Genomic DNA, 22,288 nt, shown 5'->3' with positions numbered 1-22,288 from the left:
ATCTGTGTGGCTATCCTGTTTCAGTGTCTGCACATGTGTCTGATTGAGGATGAAGTGAGGGGAAGGTATGTGAGGGGAATGTGGTGTGGAGACGCTGAGAATAGTGTCCCAGAGCAGTGAAATCATCTCTATGTGAGGTCCTGCCACAGCAAAAAGACAAGAGCAAGTATTTGTCCCAGGGCGGCCTCAAGACTCTTGTTCAAACAGTGAAAGAAGTTCTCTCTCCATTGTTGTTTTACACTTAATTTTAGCCAAAAGACTGTGACATGATCCATTATTGTTTTATATGTCCTTTCATAGATACCCCAAACTTTTCTTAAGAATTTAACTGGACCCTAGCAAGAGAGTGTCAAAGCATAGTGGGGGAAGTAAGCACTAGTGTATAACATCAGTCCTGTCCAAACTTCATGCTTTTTTTTTTTTTTTTCACTATTCTCTTGGAGAGTAAGTTGTGTACTGTGCTATACGTTTTCACTTTTCAGTCCCTCAGGACACTCAAAGTCTATGTATTTTCACATGGGAATGAGAAGTATTTACTTGGACAGACACGCCACTGGGTTATAGTGAGAATTCATTTATTTCAAAGAGTTTTCTCCCAAGACTCTAGCTAGCAATAATCTGTACAAGCCTAAATTTTGGTTCACTCTCAGAAGTCTGTGTTGTGTGGGTACTAGCATTCATTTGCTGAAATAATTGCCTAAGCAAGGGCATTGAGTAGCCAAAGAAAATATAGTTCAGGACCATGGGAGAGATTCAGACAGAATAAAGAGCATTTGTTCTATCCCTGTTCCTTAAAGTGGCCATTAACTATGTAAATTTGGCTGTCTAATTAGATTGTGTGAAAATTGGGCTCCTAGTTGTTCTGTTATTACTCAGTCCTAATCTACAATGTTTAAAGCAGATAAACCTGAGCCTTTCCACTGGAGCAGAAAATCACTGGCAGGTGTGGACTTGATGCCAGAATTTTATATAGTTTTCTACTTGTTGATGCTCCTTTCTTCCCTTTTTCTTTCTTTTACCTCCTTCCCTTTCTATAACCCCCTTTCCTCTCAATATCTGGCTGTTTCTATCCAAATAAATAAATAAATATCATTTAAAAATTTTTAAAAAGAAAGCTTATCTTTAAAAAATGGCCTCCAGGAGCAGTGGGTTTGTAGTGTAGGCACTGAACCCCAGCAATAACCCTGGAGGCTGAGAGAGAGAGAGAGAGAGAGAGAGAGAGAGATTTAGGGGGAACAGGCCTGCTCAGACTCATTAGGTGGTGGTGGGGTTCAAAATAGTTGAATATTGGTCTAGAATATTATGTCTAGAATATTATTTCTGGATTATCTAGTACGATGGCCTCATACTTTCTAATTTTTCCAAAGTCAGCCAGTAGTGTCAATCAGTTCTTCACCTCTGTACTCCTTGGGGAAATATGTCTTGAAATTTAATCTTGCAACTAAATCTCCAGGCAAAATATTAACAGGGCACTCAGAGATAACTAATAACAAATAACTATTTTAGATTAATATGTGTGGCATGATATTACAAAGATTGCAAGAAGAAATCAATGACAGATTCCCCCTGTCCCTCCTATTGCCATTATAATTTCTCCTGAATTTGGTATCTGTAGGTGTTGATTACAGAATATGTGATCCCTATAATAGTAAGAAAGTCGGTCATTTTATTTCCACTGAAAAATGTCTAGGGGTGTTTGTATGAATTAGACAGATAAATCAAATACTCAGGGATACTGAGATGGGCTAGGATGACCAGCTGCTCCAGATTAAATGAGATGCTTGGCCCTCTTTCACTCCTCATCTGTATCTCCTCAATTCATCTGTGTCGTCTGGGTTGATGGAGTCTGTATATGTGTTTTTAGTAGCTCTTATAGGCCTCGAAACTTTACATCAGGCTCAACCTGACGCTATTGACTGGCTACGGAAGGGCAAACGCTAGAAGAATAGGCCTAGTTTAGTGATGACTAATTCCTTCATCTGTACCTTGTCTGAAAAGCTCTTCTTCCATCCTTTCAACTTTATTAATACTTACAGTACTTTGGGCTGGAGGTGTCTTCCACTCAAAATCTTAAATATATACTGCCAGTTCTTTCTTCCTCCAGGTTTATTGCTGGGCTCGGTGCCACCCTGCACCATGAATCCGCCGCTCCTGGAGGCCATTTTTCCCCCCTTTTGTTGCCCTTGTTGTAGCCTCGTTATGGTTATTATTATTACCATTGTTGATGTTGTTCGTTGTTGTATAGGACAGAGAGAAATGGAGAGAGGAGGGGAAGATAGAGAGGGGGAGAGAAAGACAGACACCTGCAGACCTGCTTCACCGCCTGTGAAGCGACTCCCCTGCAGGTGCAGAGCCGGGGGCTGGAACGCGGATCCTTACGCTGGTCCCTGCGCTTTGCGTCACCTGCGCTTAACCCACCGCACCACCGCCCGACCCCCCTGCCAGTTCTTTCTAACCTCTAGTTTCTGTTAAGAAGTGAGCTGATCGTTTTGTGGGGCTACCTTCAGAGAGACGACCGTTTTCTTTAGCAGCCCTCAGAATCCTCTCTGTTCGCCATTTTATTTACTGTGTGAACCAGTGAATTAGATTTGGACTCTTTTTTTACGCTTTTTTGAAATTCTTATTTTTTTTTTTTTGAGGGATTAATGGTTTCCACTTCACAGTAAAATACAGTAGTTGGTACATCCATAACATGTCTCAGTTTTCTATATAACAATCTAAGTCTCCACTTGGGTCCTTCTCTGCCTGAAGCTGAACACTCGTCCCACTCCAGAGTCCGTTATTTTAGTGCAATACACCAAACTCTTTGACATTCTTGGATCTGAAGGTCTCTTTCCTTTAATTTGGGAAAAGATATCAGCTAATATTTCTTCAATTATTAGTAGTCCTGGCCCTTTCTCTACCTGGCCCTTTCTGCTTCTGTAGCCCTATGACATAAATGTAGTTCATCTTAAAGAGGCTGAAAAAAATCATTAACTTCTGTGCTATCTCACTATGCTTTCTACTGTTTTCTATCTCATTAAGCCCCAAACTATTTCTTTGTAACCAAAGTAACTCCTCCTCGGCAAACTGAAGCCAGAATTTGCACTTTCTCCTTTCACCTGGAAACGGGAGTCCAACGCGCCTACAGTGGCCTACAGTGCCACCTAGAGGCCTTTGGTAATCATCATCTTCAGACTTAGAATCCGTTCTGAAAATGGTGCTTTTAGTCTCTTTAAAATTTTGATTCTCACACCTGACTTATTCATTCAGTCATTCACACAGCCACCCAATAGCATTCAGAACCTTAAATTCAAATATCAAGACCCTCTGGTGGTGAGGAGTAAATCATAGGAAGTGAGTCTTCATATAAGGTTTTATTTCCAGTTCTTCTTCTAGCGTTTGCCCTTCTTCCATAGCCAGTCAACAGCGTCAGCTTGAGCCTGATGTAAAGTTTCGAGACCTCCTTTGAATCTGGAGAGGTGGCAGTCGTTGACTATGTGGGTCATAGTCTGTCTGGAGCCGCAGGGGCAGTTCGGGTCGTCTCTGGCTCCCCAGCGATGGAACATAGCAGCGCACCGGCCATGGCCTGTTCGATAGCGATTGAGGAGGGCCCAATCATAACGTGCCAGGTCAAAGCCGGGTTGACACTTGCAGGGGTCTGTGATGAGGTGTTTGTTCTTGACCTCAGCTGACTGCCAACTCTGTTTCCAAGAGTCTGGAACAGAGAAGTTCAGTGTAGGCATAGGGGACCAGATTGGGTGACAAGACGTCAAGCGTTGGACAGGGTGGGCGAAGATATCTGCGTATATTGGCAGGTCCAGTCGAGCGTAGACGTGGAAAATGAACTTAGATGATGCCGCATCCCGACAAATATCTGGTGGGGCGATGTTGCTAAGAACTGGCAGCCATGGAACCGGGGTGGATTTCCAGTTATTCAAAGGGACTCCAAGTGACACAGTTCTGCCAACCTTGACTGTGGTGAGTCTTCAGCATGGGTAAGCTCAGACCTTTACAACAGACCCATTTGATTTTTTTATTCTATGAAGCTGACATTCATTCACGCATTGGAAATAGAAGGAACTAGTGTTTCTGGAGGCGGGGGCAGGGGGGGGCAGTTTACCTGTTAGGCAGATAGGCAGAAATTCTTGTGTTCCTGCAAGACACAATGCTAATGAGTGAGACATTGTAGCCATCAGGCAAACAGTGGAGGCAATGATTTTTTTTGTTTTTATGTTTATCTGCTTCTTTGTTTTAGCAACTCTGGCTTAAGGTGGTTCTGGGGATTGAATTTGAGAGCTCAGAGCTTCAGCCTTGAAACTTGCGTGCACAGCCATTATGCTATCTTCCCAGCCTTGAAAGAATATTTTAATATGTCTCAGTCTGTAAGGTATTTTGCAGGAGTATAGACTCACTTCCAAGGAGAAATATATGGAAAAGAGGCTCAGACAAAGAAGAATTGAGAGAGGTCTGTCTGAAAAACAACTGGTTTTAGAGTAGACAAACTTAAAGCTTGGAGAGGAAAGCATCCTGTCTCCAGCCTGTGATGACAATGGAGGAAAGAAAGAGTAGGGAGTGTCCCTCCGCAGGGCACACACCAATCTTACAACAAGTGGTGTGGGTCTTAGGTCACCTCCTTGCACTGCCCATTCAACTGTCCTCAGTTCCTGGTTTCCCACAGCTCAAAAACTTTGGTTTACCAACCTTGCTTTTTTGCTACCAACATACCAGAATTATGTAATCAGGATTTTAAAAGAGTATTTAGGTTGCCTGGCCTGGTGGGGTGGTCTCAGAGCCAGACAGGTCCTGGAGCTGTGGCTTTGCCCGCCCCCTCTGTGCCATGGGTCAGTTCCTTTCAGTCTTCTGCAGTGTTCAAAGCACTGGACAGGAAAAAGGAGATTTGAGAACCTTTCCTGGTGGTGGGCAGTGAGGAACCCAATGGACTGCCCAGACTTCCATGCACAAGGAACTGGGTTGGAGCCCTGTTCCCCACCTTCAGGGGGAGGAGAGGTGAAGAAGGTGTATGGGAGTCTCATTTCTCTCTACTTGGCTATCTCCCCATCCTTTCTCAAGTTCTCAGTGAACTTTATTATCTTATTACTTCTTTCTTTCTTTTTTTTTCTTTTCTTTTCTTTTTTTTTTTTGCCTTCAGAGTTATTGGAAGGGCTGGTACCTGCACTAGTATTCACTGCTCCTGGTATGTTTTTTCCATTTTATGGATAGGACAGTGGAAAATGGAGAGAGGATGGGGACGTGGGGCGGGGCAGGAGAAAGATAAACACCTGCAGCCCTGCTTCACTGCTTGTGAGACGACCCCTCCTGCACTCGAACTGAGATCCTTGCTCAGGTCCTTGGACTTCCTACTATGTGCGCTTAACCCAGTTTGCTACATTTTCCTTGACTCCTATCAGTGTACTTCAAAAATGAAAGAAGGAGAACAAATGGGAGGGGTAAAGGAGGAAAGCTGCCAGCATCCCTGGATTCCTAGTGCTGGCACGGAGCCTCAGCAATCAGCCTAGTGGTATCCAAACTAGAAAAGGGGGCGGGCTCCACTATAGAGGTTATGCAAGGTCACTCTCATGCCTGAGGCTCCGAAGTCCCAGGTTCAATGCCCTGCAGCACCATTATTCAGAACTCATCAGTCCTCTGCTTTAAAAAGAAAAAAAAGGGGGGGGTGTCGTGCGGTGGTGCAGTGGGTTAGGCGCACGTGGCACAAAGCGCAAGGACCGGCGTAAGGATCCCGGTTCGAGCCCCCGGCTCCCCACCTGCAGGGGCGTCGCTTCACAGGCGGTGAAGCAGGTCTGCAGGTGTCTATCTTTCTCTCCCCCTCTCTGTCTTCCCCTCCTTTCTCCATTTCTCTCTGTCCTATCCAACAATGAACAACATCAACAATGGCAATAATAATAACCACAACGAGGCTACAACAACAAGGGCAACAAAGGGGGGGGGGAATTGGCCTTCAGGAGCGGTGGATTCATGGTGCAGGCACCAAGCCCAGCAATAACCCTGCAGGAAAAAAAAAAAAAGGAAAAAAAAGAAAAAAAAATGGAGAAGGGGAAAAAAGTGCAGACAGGAAGAGATTAAAGAAAGAAGAAAAATATGGAAGGGAGAAAGAAAGAAAATGTGGGCATATGCATGCCCCTGCACAGGTGGATAAAATGATCTTAATCACTTTCTGTACCAAATGATTTCCTAGAGGATTTGCAATGACCATAGACCAGACTCTTGCCTATGGTGACAGACACTCTCTCCCTGTAGGACAGGACGCCATGTCAGGAGGAAACATATACTCTGACAGTTTGACTCTGGTGGGCAGATGTTCCTTCTCTCTCTCTCTCCCTCTCTTTATTAGTGATTTAATAATGATTAACAAGATTGGAGGATAAGAGGGATACAATTCCATATAGTTCCCACCACCAGAGTTCTATATCCCATTCCCTCCATTGGAAACATCCCTATTCTTTATCCCTCTGGGGTTATGGACCAAAATTCCTCATGAGGTGCAGAAGGTGGGAGTTCTGGCTTCTGTAATTGCTTCTCCATTGGGTATGGGTGTTGACATATGGTTTAATAATAAGGAACCTAAAGGTAAGACTAGAGAAGATAGAACTAAGGACCTTGGTGTAGGCAGAAAATAGGCATTCCATTTTAGATATATTCTAAGGGGCCTCAGCTTCTGTCATTTTTGCCCAATAGCTAACATGCAGGAGGATTAAGACTACTGTCAGGTGAGATAGTGTCAGAGTTGGAAACAGGACTACAAAACTGGACTAGGGCAGAGAGTAGCTCCCAAACATGAGGAAAGTATATAAGTGTCATCAACTGTTAACCCTATCAATCTTACTTAGGGCCTATATGTATTCACATTGAGCACAGGAGCCTGTGTAACTTCTGAGTCCCTGTCAGTCTGAGCTTGCATTTCACAGCTAGGAATATTCTAACCAGTACTCATTTCTGGACCTGTCTTCCTCAAGTGGCAGAGGTGAGTGTGGGAAGGGGTTGGAGCTGGAGACAGGGAGCAAGAGGTGGGAGGGTTCAGCACACAGGAGGGAAGGGAAATGTGACAAATGAACATGGTCCCATCTCAGAGACAAGGTGAGCCTAATAATAGGTAGGAAAGGACAGTTCCGGAGAGGAGAGTCCAGGCCCTGAGTGTGAGAAACACCCTGGGCCCTGGGAGGGGAGGGCCTCTCAGAGTCAGGTGGTGTTATATGTGGGAGTGCAGCTCCCCCCAGCCTGCAGGCCCAGCTGTGCTGTCAGAGGGAAGCAGAACAGTACACAGGTGCATCCTGGGACTTCAGCGTCAATGGACAGAATGCTCTCCTTTATGACACTATCATCATGAGCTGGACAGTCATCGATCCTGGAGCTGGAGGGATCAAGGAGTGGGAGAGCAACTAGGACCTGGCAGAATATTTCAGGAAGTTCTTAAGGGGAGATTGTAGTCCCCGCCTTACAGGATTCTTAGAGCACTGCAAGAAAATGCTGGAGCCCACAGGTAGCTGAGCAGTTGTGGAGGATGTAGGAGCCTCTGCTTCTTCCAAGTGTGGATGTGAATATGTGTTTGTGATTGAAAATAGGGTAGATTCTATGTGGACTTCCTGTCTGCATAGTCAGTGATGGCCAGAGGGTTTCCCAATATCTTCTTTTCCCATCCCCACTCACTATTGGAGGCCCTTCCCCACTCACTATGACTCTGCCCAGGCTGCACTAGATGGTCCCCAGTCCATATGCATCATTGGAATGCCACACCTTTTCATCTTCCCATTTTATTTTTTAGTACTGACTCTCATATCAATTTCAGCTTCAGCATCTTGCTTTTGTTCAATTCTGATACTCCCAGGGTGACATTTTTATTTCAGATAAAGACAGACACACATGTAAGAGACCCCCACCACACCAGAAATTCCTGCAGCTCTGTTATATTCCTATGATGTGAACCTATATTCCACAAATGGCTAGGTCTGCACCCTCCTGGGCGAGGTCCCTCCAGTTCCCTCGATGTCACGTTTTTTTTTTTTCCCTTTTGTTGCCCTTGTTGTTGTCATTCTTAGGTAGGACAGAGAGAAATGGAGAGAGGAAGGGAAGATAGAGAGGGGGAGAGAAAGATAGACACCTGCAGATCTGCTTCACCACTTGTGAAGCGACTCCCCTGCAGGTGGTGAGCCGGCGGCTCAAACCAGGATCCTTATGTCGGCCCTTGTGCTTTGCACCACGTGTGCTTATCCCGCTGCGCTACCGCCCGACTCCCTGGATGTCCCATGTTATGGAGCCTTTTCAACATAATTAAACACCCCTAAATTCTGTTACCATCAAAAAAGTCTCAAAGTAAACATGTCAAACTGTATGATAGCCATGGTAGAACTGTCTCCCTCAGTAGAAACCTGAGCTCTGTGAGGATAGGGTACAGCCCTTCCCATTTTTAACCTGCAGTTTTGGGATGACACCTGCTGGCTGTATAAAGCATGTGCTGAGGGTGGTATCATTTGAGGCTCTATAGAGTTTGCATTGCATTGCATTTTTTCCTAGAACCACCACTGAAGACCCCATCTGCCTTCCAGCTCTCCCCCACCCCAGTTATAGCATGGATTATCCCACCCATCATCTGCTCGCTCCTGATTGTCATTATCATCGTCGTGGTCTGTAGGAAGAATTCAGGTACCCTGGGGCCTTGAAGCAAACTGCCTCTGGCTATTGGAATGGATGTTGACTGTGAAGGACAACTGTCCTTCTTCTGTGTCTCTATGTCCTTCTCTCTGCTCCAGTTCTCTATAGAAATGAGGCGACTCACATGGGGTTACCTCTTGCTGGGGTAAAGAGGTCTGTTTAGACATCATGGTACTACCTTGTGGTTAGGGAGAAATCAAGTATTTATTCTGGAGGAGGTTCAGGGTCTGGATCTAGAAGAACTGGGATGGATCATTGTTAAGATCTCATCCAAGTTTCCACCAGACCTTCAATGGAAAGTATTTGTTGTTCCTGAGGATAAAATAATTCACCCCAACAATTCTCTTCAAGACATAGCAGCTGTTCACGCTGAAGTTTCTTCTCGGGACACAACAGAATGATATTAATGGCTCAGCATTTTGTGACAGAAATCTGACACTTGACAGAGTCTGACTGACAATCTAACACATGATCTCCAGTTCAGAGGTGAGTTTGCCAAGAGGCTACAGAAAGTTAATCTGCACAACCCCACCCTGACACAAGCTCTTGACACTGATATTAAAGAATCTATGTGATGTTGTGACATCTGTGACTCAGTCACTGGAAAACTGCAGAAGGAAGAGTGCTGCTCCCAATCTACTAATGCTGTTAATCAATGCTTTCCCTCAGGCTCTCCTGTGTCCTGTGGAATTGGAATGGTGTGAAATTTTATTCCCTTAGGAGGAAGAAGAGTTAGGAATGTATGTACTTTGGTTTAATGAAATATACTTGGGTGTCTCATTGACTTTTGTGTACAGACAAGTTACTGCTGTGCAGAAACTACATATGAACCCTGACATGATTTAGGATTTAGGATAAACCACTTGACAGAACTGTAGCTTTCAAAAATAAGTTGAGGATTCATGTCTTCTTACCCAGTTTCCAGACATAAGTCATTTCACAAACTCAGATCTTCTCAATTGAGGGAGAGGCCTTTTAATAAAGACCCTAAGGGTCTTTTATTCCCCAATTTTAGATTTATCCTGAAAATGACAGACTCTGCTCCTCAAAGTTCAAGCTCTCATGAAAAATCTAAATGCAGATTCAAAGGCATAGAACATTTTAGTTACTGATATGCATACGGGAGTGTTTTGAGTATATGTCATATATCAATGCCTTCAACTTTGAAATAGACTAATAATAAAGTATGTTGAAAAAAGTGTAGAATATACAGATACATATGTGAGGTGAAACGTGCAGTAAAATGCTAGTCATGCATCTTGGAGTGCAGGTGAATTGGTGTTCACTATAAAATTCATTTGGGGGGGCAGGGCAGGCAATGGTACATCCAGTTAAGTGCATGTAGTATGAAGCACACGGATCGGGGTTCAAGTCACCAGCTCCCTGCCAGCAGGGAACACTTTACAAGTGATGAAGCAGATCTGTCTATCTTTTCCTGTGCTCTCTATTTCCCCCTCTTCCCTCAATTTCTCTATGTTCTTTCCAATAAAATGGGAAAAAAAAATAGCTGCCATGAGCTGTGGATTCGTAATGTCAGCACCAAGCCCCAGTGATAATCTTGGAGGTAAATAAAATACCATATTTTTCTCTTCAGGTGGGAGCCAGGGGCTCAATCCAGGATCTTTGCGTATTTACTGTGTGTGCTTAACCCGGTGCACTATTGCCCAACCCCTCATTTTTTTTCTAAAGTATATCTTAAAATTATAACTATGGGAGAACACAAACTTTTTAAATTTTTTAAGTTACTTGATAGGACAGATAAGTGTAGATAGGAAGGGAGAGAGAGAAAAAAAAAAGACATCTGCAGCCCTGCTTCATCATTCTTGAAGTTTGCACCCCTGCAAGTGGGTACCAGGATCCTGGATCCCTATGCATGGTAATGTGGTCCTCAACCGGGTGTGCTACCACCCAGCCCAACACAAACCTGCTTAAATGCACAGTAGACTAAGTGATAAGGAAAACATTAATTTGACATTATTGAAATCTAAGCCTTTTATGCTTAAAAATTAAACTATAAAAACGAAAGGTAGGGGCCAGGCAGTAGCGCTCCTGGTTAAGGGCACATATACAGGGCACAAGGACCTGGGTTCAACCCCCTGCTCCCCACCTGCAGGGGGTATATCTCCACAAGTGGTGAAGTAGGGCTGCAGGTCACTCTCTTTCCTTCTCTCACTCCCCCTACCCCTTTCAATTTATCTTTGCCTCTATCCAATAATAAACAAATAAATTTAAAAAATGAAAGGTAAGCCTTAGGTTCTGAAAACTATGTTAATTCTTTGGAGGAACAGGTAGATGTATCTCTGGTATAAAGACACTGGAACTTTGGTGGTGAGTGTGGTAAGCTATATATGCATAATGTAGTTATGAAAGTATAAACTACTATGGTAAGCCTGTGTTAAATTCAAAATGTAATAAAATGATAAATCATTAACTTTCAGCATGGACCACAGATTTGAATGTATTTCTCCAAATTATACAAATGGCCAATTCACCCACAAAAGGCTTTGATATCACTAGTCACCAGAGAAATACAAGTTAAAAGATGTGAGATGACGCCATATCACAAAATTCAAAAGTACTTTGGGGGTTGAGCAGAGTGCTAGCTAATCAGTGACACCACATGCCCCCAAACTGAGCTGGCTTCTGTTGCTCACACAGCGGGCTAGGGACTCTGACCAAATATTCAACCACATCTCTCCACATCACAGAGAGTAGAGGGATAAACATCTTATTTATTTATTTTTTTAAAAGTCAGAATTTCTTTTTTTTTAATATTTATTTTATTTATTTATTCCCTTTTGTTGCCCTTGTTGTTTTATTGTTGTAGTTATTCTTGTTGTTGTCGTTGTTGGATAGGACAGAGAGAAATGGAGAGAGGAGGGGAAGACAGAGAGGGGGAGAGAAAGATAGACACCTGCAGACCTGCTTCACCGCCTGTGAAGCGACTCCCCTGCAGGTGGGGAGCCGGGGTTCGAACCGGGATCCTTATGCCGGCCCTTGTGCTTTGCGCCACCTGCGCTTAACCCGCTGCGCTACAGCCCGACTCCCAAACATCTTATTTTGTCACAGCAAAATGGGACTGTCTTGAGTGATTGTGGAGAAGAGTGTGAGGAGAGCTGGCAGATAGCATAATTATTATGCAAAAAAGACATCAATATCTAAGCCTCTGAAGTCCCAGGTTCAAATTCTAGCACTTCCGTAAACCAGAGTTGAGCAGTGTTCTGTTAAAATAATAGTAATAGTAATAATAATAACAAATGAATAACAACTTAGACTCTATTTTTGAAAGAGAGAGGAGTGTGGGGAAATCAGGTGGGTGGCGGCTGGGAGGACTGTCATTCCAGATGCCTAATTTAGAGAAGAGAGACAGGGAGGTGGCTTTGAGGTGGTTGGAGGAAGGAACTTTGGGTTTATCTCCCAATCACCAACTAAGCAGAAGCTGTCAATCTCCTCACTCCCAAAGAATTTCGGGGGAAACTTGTGTGAACACGTCTATGTGGCTGCACAGCTATCACCACTTCATCACTGAAGCCATTAAAGGCACTTCCAGAAAAAAAGGGAGTTGGCAAGGACTCAGCAGTAAAGATATTTTTTGATGATAATAAGGTTTACAAACACGAATGACCTTCAGAGATTCTCTGTCATCTTGGCACAGCCAGGGAGCCCTCCTGCCTCCCCAGACCCTCACTCCACCTATTATAGGCTCCCAGGACCACTGAGCTCACTGTAGCCCAGGATGTGGATGGGGGAGGGAGTGGACAGAGCTTGTCACCTGGGGGTTTGCAGAAGGGAAGTAAGAGCTAGCAGGTGAGTGCTAGAGGAGCAACTAGGAAAAGACCTGACAGCTGGTCCCCTAAATTCTGTCATCTAGATATCACCAATTCTAAGCCCATGTGAAGAGTAGTGGGGTTAGTCCACTTTGGGTCAGCGTCAGAGCAGGACAAGAGACTGCTAGGGGGTAGGAAAGGGAGGGAATTCCTAGGCCTTTTGCTTTGCTTTTGCTCCAGTGCTGTCCTTTGATGCCTTTACCAGATGCAAGTGTGGGCAGGAAAGAAACCATGTTGCTTGCTTCAGAAACTGGACACTGATAGAAACATGATACAGATTGCTTTTTATAAGGCACTGAGCAGGTGCAGGGTGGTGGCCCGCTGGGTTAAGCACACACATTGCCATGTGCAAGCACCTGGGTTTGAGACCCCACTACCTACTTGCAGACCTCACTACCTCAAAAGGCCTGCAGGTGTCTATCTCTCGTTCTTACTATCTCCCCCTTCCCTCTCAACTTTTCGGTATCAGATAAAATAGAAAGAAAAAGATCTCTGGGAGCAGTAGATTCATAGTGCAGGCATTGAGCCCTAGTGATAACCTTAGTGGCAAAACAAACAGAACCTAAGAAATGTGTCAAAAGCACGTATACCTTCTGTAGGAGACAAGTGCGGAAATTCTAAGTTACACTGCATGGCTGTAGATAGGATCCTAAATAGCTCAGTTAATGCAGAAGAATTTGGAGATAAAAACAAGTGTGGCTCACTTCGAAAAATCATCAGAAAAGGGCAAGGTTAAAACAAAGGCATGCTGGTTCAAAATTCGACTGTCCCCTTTAATCACTTTTCCTTAGAAGGAATCTCTCACTCCCACATCTTTTTTTTTTTTTTTTTTGATAGAAATTGATAGGGAAGGGAAGGTGGAGAGAATAAAAGAAACACCTGCAGTACTGCTTCACTACTCCTGAAGTTTTCCCTCCTGCAGGTGGGAACCAAGGTCATGAACCCAGGACCCTGCACATGGCACATGTGCTCTCTGAATCCAGTGCACCACCACAAGCTCTGGAAGAACTCAAAGGACATTGTTATTTGTTCTTTCGCATCTCTGCCATATAATTTATATTTTCGCAAAGAAATTCTTTTGTCCGGAGGCAGGTTTTGGCTCCCTCACAAAAGACCAGAGATGATGTCAAGTGTCCTTTACCTGGAGGTCCCTGGGTCCCTGTTGGGGTGAGTGACCTGGAACCCACTCTCCCTCTGGGGCCACATTCCCATCCCCTGATGGTGATGGCCATGGTGATGGTGTACTGTAGTGGGTAATGGGGATGGTGGGAGGTGTCAACTCAAGCAAAGCACTGGGGGGAGGGCCTAGGTTGGGCCAGCTGACCATGTCCCCATAATGCCATTAGCTGCTTTCCAGGTGATCAGTCAGTGAGAAATAAATGGACACAGTACATGAACAAACAGTTCCTACAGAGGATTATAGGTGAGAAATATGAGGAAAAAATGTGCAACTTTAGAAGTAGTCAGTGGAAGTTAAATAATGCCTACCTATTAAATTGTAGAATCGAATGTGCTCACACTGACATGCACATGACATGGAGAGCTCAGCATAACCCCATGTGGTCACTGACTGTGGGGAGGGACTGCGGCTCCTGGAGCTGGTCGAGCTGGTCTTTTCTGAATGACAGAGTGGCTCCAGTCTCAAAGAGAGGTAACTTTTTTTTTTTAATTAGTGATTTAATAATTATTAACAAGATTGTGATAAAACAGGGTTACCATTCCACACTGTTGCCATCAGCAAAGTTCTGTGTCCCATCCTCTCCACTGGAAGCTTCCCTATCCTTTACTCTACAGGGAGTATGGACCAAAATTCTTTTGGCAATGTAGAAGGTGGTAGGTCTGGCTTCTGTAATTGCTTCTCTGCTGGACATGGACATTGATAGGTTGATCCATGCTACCAGCCTGTTTCTAGCTTTCCCTAGTAGGGTAGAGTGCAGAAGAAGTGAGGTTCCAGGACACACCGTTTGACATCATATGCCCAGGAAATTCAGGATGGAATCATAGTAGCATCTGGAACTTGGTAGCTGGAATACAGTAAGATAGAAAGAAAGCAGGACAAAAGGGTGGGGATATAGCATAATGATTATGCAAAGAGACTTTCACGCCTGAGGCTCTCAGGTCCCAGGTTCAATCCCCTATGCTGCCATAAGCCACAGTTAAGCAGTGCTCTGGCTAAAAAAAAAAAAAAAAAATTAATTAATTAAAAAAAAGTTAAAAAGCAGGACAAAATATCTCAATAGATGCTTCTGATAAAATCCAGCACCTGTTCATGCTCAAAACACTAAAAAAATGGGAATAGGTAGAAAATTCCTTAAGGTAGTGGAGTCCATATACAGCAAATCTACAGCCAACATCATACTCAGTAGACAGAAGTGGAAAGCATTCCTCCTCAGATTGGAAACTAGACAGGCCTGTCCATTATCACCATTACTCTTTAACATAGTATTGGAAGTGCTCACCATAGCAATCAGGCAAGAGAAAGGAATACAGATTGGATATAAATACTTAGTGAACACTGCTTACTCAGTCATTAGAGAGATGGCACTATGCTGTTGTGCACAGATGAGGTGATTATTTCAAGGGAAACAAGCAAGTTACCAGATGATTTCATTCATGTATGAGATTTAAATAAGAAAAATGAACTTGCAAAGAATAGTAATTCCAGCAAAATTAACTCTGACTCTGAAAACTATGGTGGTTTTCTGGAGGGAATATAGGGGGCATATATAGGGGGTCTCTGGTGTGAAGTTTGGATCTTTGCTGGTGGTGAGTTATAAACATATAGATAGAACTATGGATCTGTATACCTCAAATCTCACACTACTGTAAGCCAACGTTAAATTGTTTAAAGATAATACAATAAATAATTCAGTGTAAATATAGGTGAAGCACATTTCACTGTAACCATACAAACTGCCAATCAGTACATGAAAAGTGTTCCGTAACACTAAACTCCAGGGAATGCAAGTCAAATTCACAGATTCCACTTAAAGTCATCTTTGATGAATAGTGTCAAAAAGCCCCCTGGAGCAGAGGCTAGGTGGGAATGTATCAGTGACAATATGCAAGATGGAGGGGGAAGGAGGCACAGCGCATGAGCACACTCTGCTGAGCACAGGGGCTCCCAGGCTAAGTGATTGACACAGCTGTTGTCTTAGTGTTACGACTTATGACGCTCTGACTTCTGATTGGCTTTGGGCATCTTACAGCCTCCCTTCCGTTTTAAATATACATTTCATTTATGGGGCAGGGGAGCAAAGTTAGAAAAGAGAAGTCCTTAGTGTTCCCCACAAATTATCCTGCCGAGCAATTTATGTTCAGGTAGGAGGAGAATGTTGCTAATTCGGAGGCTCCAGCTGGCCGGGCTAGCTTCACGGGCGGGTAACAGAGACGACCAGAGACATATGGCTGGGCCAGGAAGCTGTATTTCTTTATTCAGAAACAACAATTCATAAACTAACCCAAACTAATCACCAAACAAAACTCTCCTGCCTCTTTCTCACATGGCGGCGCCAAGAACTCTCGAACTCTGGAACTCTAGAACTCTCTCAGGGTTCCTTGGGGCGGGGACAAGCGGCCCACGAAACTAGCAGGACTGAACCAATTTTCTTGGCAGGGGGAGAGCTAGAACGACCCAATGTAAAGCATACAACAATTCCCCCTTTTCTTTTTAACTAAATGACCACAGTATCAGGGGTGTGGGGTGAACAGAAACCTCTATCATACAGGCATTTTTTAAAAAGAAACTGGCACAAACATGGAGAAACATGTAAGCAAGTAACAAGAACCAGTGTGCTGCCAAAGGAAGGCCTGAGGGGGCCATTTTTTTGCCTCTGTGGGCAAAACTTTATCAGCTTAAAAAAAACATTTCTGGGAGTTGGGCTGTAGTGCAGCGGGTTAAGCGCAGGTGGCGCTAAGCACAAGGACCAGCATAAGGATCCTGGTTCAAGCCCTCGCTCCCCACCTGCAGGGGTGTCGCTTCACAAGTGGTGAAACAGGTCTGCAGGTGTCTATCTTTCTCTCCCTCTCTCTGTCTTCCCCCTCCCCTCTCCATTTCTCTCTGTCCTATCCAACAACAATGACAACAATAATAACTACACCAATAAAAAACAACAAGGGCAACAAAAGGGAATAAATAAAAAAAAATAAATATTAAAAATAATTTTAAAAAACATTTCTTGCCTCTGGGGGGCGTACTTGCCTCGACAGGCATTTGCATGGGCGTGGGGAATGGCCTAGAGTCCCAAAGGCAGCTGGCTGCAATTTACTTACTATGAAACAAAACTTGTCATTAGCATAATCATAGCACAATCTAACATTTCTAATAGAGAAGGAATTTGAGACTTTTACATATCAACAACATCTTTTTAACCTTTTGTTACACCCATTTAAGATGGAGACACACCCTAGGTGTGCACAGGAAAGAAAACCTCAGGCATGAGAATAATTAGCATAGCCATTGTGTAATCTACCATTTCTAATAGAGAAGGTAATTGAGAGTTTTACATATCAACAAGTCTATTTAACCTTTTGTTACACCCACTTAAGATGGAGACACACCTTAGGTGTGCGCAGGTTTTGTTTAGACCAACTTAGTTAAAATATATTGATTGTTAACTAATTTTTACCTCAGACTTTAAAGGTAAGTTAATTTTATCTTTATGAGAATTATGTTGAAAACCTTTTTCATTTAACTTTGTCTAGTAAGAATTTAGCCTTAAAGTTACTGTTTACCAAACTTTAAACAGACACATAAACGTGGTCATTAATACACAAGGAGAGAAACCTTTGTTACGAAGACATGTCATTTTAAACACGAATTTAGATCTGTACTGTCTTAGTTGTTGGGGGGGTCACCATCCGGAGGTGGCCTCCCGCACAGCTCCACTTCAAGGAATTGCAGGTTGCGATCTCTGCACGAATCTCTGCGTACTCCAGCTTGTCTGTCTTCAGACCGGAGCTGAGGATCTCGGCCAGGGTGCCCATTTTCGGCAGGGAGCCCGGGAGGTTCGGGATCTGTCCAGAATTCATAGCACGAGGGTGGGCGGGCCAGTCTTGTAGAAGGCGCGGGCTGAGGTGCCCAGGGGTGGCAGCCATAATAGGCCGCCGCGGCCCTGCCCCATGGCCCTGCCATGTCTGCTGTCCTGCTCGCAGTGGCCAAGCAGCGTGGAGGGATCACGTGTCCAGTGCCCTGCGCCACGTGGTGGAGAGCTGGCTCCTGTGGGCTGGCCTCCATGCTGGCATTGGGCTCCTGCGTGTTGGCATCGGGCTCCAGCGTCTTGGCATCGGGCTCTTGCGTGCTGGCGTCGGCCTCCTGCGGGCTGCGGGGCTGAGGGGCTGCGGGCGCAGCGTGCGGGGTTGTCCAGGCACGGCCAGCTGGCTGACTGGCTGGCTGCTCCACCAGGTGGAAAAGGCAGCTCCGTGCCTCACCTCTCGCCCTCTGGCTCTTCCTGACTCCGCTGGCTGTTCTGAGTGTGCCCGAGCGAGTGGAAACCACAGAGTGGTCCAGAGATAAATGATCCAGAAACAGCAAAACAGTCTCGTGAAGAAAGAGCAGAGGCCTTTGGAGATCTCTTCACAAGCAGAAGAGAAGGCCATAGTACATAGGTAGCCAAATTGTCTTCACTTATCTGAGAGATGCACAGGTCAGGTCCATGTGGGCGCCATTTGTTGTTAAAATTTGGAGGCTCCAGCTGGCCGGGCTAGCTTCACGGGCGGGTAACAGAGACGACCAGAGACATACGGCTGGGCCGGGAAGCTGTATTTCTTTATTCAGAAACAACAATTCATAAACTAACCCAAACTAATCACCAAACAAAACTCTCCTGCCTCTTTCTCACATGGCGGCGCCAAGAACTCTCAAACTCTGGAACTCTAGAACTCTCTCAGGGTTCCTTGGGGCGGGGACAAGCGGCCCACGAAACTAGCAGGACTGAACCAATTTTCTTGGCAGGGGGAGAGCTAGAACAACCCAATGTAAAGCATACAACAATGGGGCAGGGGAGCAAAGTTAGAAAAGAGAAGTCCTTAGTGTTCCCCACAAATTATCCTGCTGAGCAATTTATCTTCAGGTAGGAGGAGAATGTTGCAAATTGTCCCAAGAGAAGACTCGGTTTCCCTGCAGAAAGCAGAAGCTGGGAGTGCCCACTTCCTTGCTGAAGGAAACTCCCAGAATTCCTGGCAGGCAAATTCCAGACCATTCATCGACCTTTGGCCTTTGGAGGACGTTCTGGAGCCCAGTGGTGACTGTTTGAGCCCTTGCTGACCTGTCCCTGATGCCCAGGCCCTGACTCTGTTGCGGTGGCTGTGCCCGCTAGTGCTGCTAACCGGTGCCCAGGCAGCACAGGCAGCTCCAAGGTGCCAGTCTCCCAGCTCTGTGCAGAGTCCGCGGAGCAGCTGCGACGCCAGCGAAGGTCACAATGCAGGCAACCCCCTCCCCAGAGACTCCTTCAGGACCTCCAACCTCCCCACCATAAATTCACCATAAAGAGGGGGTGCAGCCTATGTCTACCACCTGGCACAGTCCTGGGGTTCCCCGTGGTGATCTCTGTCCTGTCTGTGGACCCTCAGGTGATGACAGCAGCTGTAGAAGTTGCAGGACCCCAACCGGGCTCCTCTGCGGACTCTGGCTTTAGGGCCTCCACCCCAGCCATCTGCTCAGGACAGATCGAAGCCCCCACAAAGACAGAGAATCAAGAGCTGTGAGGATTCTGCAAGCCTCTTCCTCTTTTGGGTCCAAGGCAGGACCTGATTGTCAAGCAGGAAGCCGGGTTCTGAGCTGATTAGGTGCGAGGAGACACTCACTGTCCCCTCTGTTCTCCTTCACCCCATAGCCCTGGGGGGGTGGGTGGGGCCACAGTCTGTTTGTGATGTGAAGCACCCTGACCCAGCCAGGTTCACCCCTTTAAAGGGCAAGAGCTGGAGATCACTGAGCAGAGCTGAGATTTGGAGGGGCTGTGGCTCTGAATCCAGCTAGAGCCCCAGCCAGAACCTCAGCTCCTTGGACTGACCAGGACAGCAGCATTTTCATTGTTGACTCTGTGTGTCTGGAGGCAGGGAGGAGGCTGGTGGGGCTGGTGAGGGGGCACCCTGGGCGCTGGCCTGAATTCACTGCTCCCAGGCTGCTGCTCCATTTTCCTTACAAAGAAGGGCCCCTTTGGCTTGGAAGCTCCTCTGGTTCTGTCACAGATCCTGGGCAAAGACAAGCAGGAAGGAGAAGCTGATAGCTGGGGTGACAACTAAAATAAGCTTTGTGTCCCAACACCCACCTTGTGTTTCAAGACTTCTATTCATTAAGGAAAAGGCCACATGAAGGTGCATGAAGCAGAGCTTCACTGTGGCTGGATGTGGGGTGTTAGTCTCTGCTATGATTAATACTTATACTTTATAGGAGCTAGGTGGTGGTGCTCCTGGTTGAGTGCACATGTTAACAATGCACAAAGACCTGGGTTCAAGCCCTAGGACCTCATATGCAGGGCAGGAGATGGGGGAGGGGGCTTCATGAGAGGTAAAGTAGTATGCAGGTGTCTTTCTGACTCTCTCTCTATGTATCCTCCCCTCCCCTCTTGGTTTCTATTTTTCCCTATGAAATACATAGATAAATATATATATATATATATATATATATTAAAAAACTAGTTAGAATAAGAAAAATAATTCGGAAATATTTATACTTCACTTGGATAGCAGGAGGCAGGACTCTCCCCCCCCCCCCCTTGCATTTCCAGCTTCTGGGAAATGCAAAAACAGCCAGGCTCCTTCAGTTTGCAGTTTGTGGGAAAATCCTGAGTCTGCCAGGGATTCCTCTCCCTCCCACCATGAACCCAACACCCACTCGCAGCACAGTGGCAGCATTGAAAGTCCCACTCCGTGAACCATAGAGTGGAAGCTCCCAGTTCGTGGCAGAATCTAGAGAGGCGCTCTGGACATTGAGGACAGACTTCTGCTTTTCTTTAGCTTTGACCTTGCTCCTCAGGTGACCTTGGAGGAGATGGCAACATGCAAGTGAGCCGACACTAATGGTAACCTCCTGGTCTTACTTGAGTTCTTAATTTCAACAAATTGTGGGGGCTCTGTTAAAGACTTCTAAAATTGTATTTATTTTTTTGATCATTTGATCTGGAGGTTAATGTTGTACAGTACAATTGTTGACACATGAGTATAGGTTCTCATCTCGGCATAATAGGTGTCTGAAGAACATTCTCAACCCCAACTCAAGTCCCTTTCTTTCCTCATCCACTAGGACCCCGAGGCTCTCTCAGCCCCTTCCCTTCCCCCCTCCTTCCCCAGAGCCTTTTGCTTTGGTGCAATACATTCCACTCAGTCCAGGTTTCACTTTCTGGTTCTTCCTTTCCACCTATGAATGAGCTATTTGGCATTTGTTATTCTCTACTAGGCTTATCTGACTTAGCATGATGGCTATAAATTCCATCCAAGATGAGGCAAAGGAGGTGACTTTATCATTTTTAATAGCCAAGTTGTCTTCAGCCATCACTTAAACTTAAAAATATCTATTTATTTATTTATTTATTCATTTTTAGATACAGAGACAAATTGAGTAGGAAGGGAGTGATAAGGCATGGAGTACTACCTCACCATGCTTGAAGATGCTCCCCTGCAGTTGGGGACTGCAGGTTGATCCCGGGTCCTTGTGCAATGTAGTCTATGACTTCATCCTGGTGCACCGCCATAAATCTTTGTTTTTAAAGACCTATTTAGTAGTTCAATGAGAAAGAGAAAGAGCAGACTACCTCTATGGACCTTTGTAATTACAAAGATCAAAACTGAGGCCTCTTCAAGTTTGCAAAGGATGACTTTGACCCAAATGAGGGGCCCATATGGAAACTGTGCTGCTTCTTTGATGTTAAGATCAAGTCTGGCTTTCTTTAATTGATTTCCTTAATGTTGTGATAAAAAGGACAGAACTAAGATGACTGCGTGAAGGCAAGTCTAGCATGTTTCTATTCAAGAAATTTCCTTAGATCCTGGGAGAAGTGTGTCGAAGCCTTTCTACAGCCAGCACAGAAGGAGCTGCAGAGACGGGGATACAACAAAGTCACGGGAAACTTGCAACATATGTGAACAGCAGAGCAACAGCCAAGCACATTGAACAGGACAGAGATGAGCTGTAAGTTTTTACCTCCCATCCCCAAGCCCAAACCTGAAGAAGGCTGACTGGAGGAAGAAGAGGGTTCTAGAGTCTTCACTCCAGAGGTGAAATGCATTGCAGCCCCAGCTGAGAACCTGCCTGGCCACATTTCAGAAGTAAACTCCACCTCAGATTCCAGCAGGAAGAAAGTTTTCTGTGAAACGATCTTAGACTTCTAGCATCACAGGTGGTGGTCTCAGCTGTTCTTGAATCAGCAATGCCTCAGCACACAAATACAGGGGGTACCCAACACCCCTTTTGTGAACTTACTGAAGCAGGCTAGCTAGACAGCAAAATCTGACCAACCAGGAGCTTTCTGTCCCTGGAGAATATTTGGCTGTGTGGAGTGTGGGCAGGTCTCTCTGGATTGAATTGTAGTGGACTGTCTGTGGCTACTTTATGCCAAGGGAGGAAACATCCAGATGTGGTCTTCTGCTAAGCCTACTCTGGTCCTGACTAGTGAGTAGTGTTGTTGTTCTGAGAGGAGCCCTAAGGTTAGATCCCTCTGGGAGAAGTCAGGTCTGCTCACAGATACTGCTTTGGAAGTCGCACAAATGACTCTGTGATCAGGTGTGCATATACAAGTGGGGTAAACAATGTGCAGAAATAGAAAAGCTCATGAAGTCGTGGCTACATTAGGGTCATGAAGAACGGTCCCTCTAATGCT

General features: G+C 45.2%; 1 protein-coding gene across 7 annotated transcripts in view; it reads left to right on the top strand.

The window, feature by feature from the left end:
- Nucleotides 1–22,288, top strand: part of LOC132542669 (retinoic acid early transcript 1E-like) — a 35,222-nt gene that overhangs the window by 6,639 nt on the left and 6,295 nt on the right. For 2 of the 7 annotated variants that reach the window (XM_060205334.1, XM_060205336.1), the window contains one exon: nt 8,509–9,132. The exons of 1 other annotated variant lie outside the window; for it this stretch is intronic. The gene's annotated coding sequence lies outside the window, so the exon portion shown is untranslated. Of the gene's footprint in view, nt 1–6,587; nt 7,478–8,508; nt 9,133–18,992; nt 19,260–21,503; nt 21,601–21,929; nt 22,081–22,288 lie in introns of those variants that run through there. 4 more of the 7 variants (XM_060205339.1, XM_060205340.1, XM_060205337.1 and 1 more) reach the window with 4 other exon arrangements.

Source organism: Erinaceus europaeus, chromosome 13, assembly GCF_950295315.1.
Source record: "Erinaceus europaeus chromosome 13, mEriEur2.1, whole genome shotgun sequence".
Taxonomy (NCBI): Eukaryota; Metazoa; Chordata; class Mammalia; order Eulipotyphla; family Erinaceidae; genus Erinaceus; species Erinaceus europaeus.
Note: the sequence above shows the minus strand (reverse complement) of the source record. Positions and strands in the feature narration are given on the sequence as shown.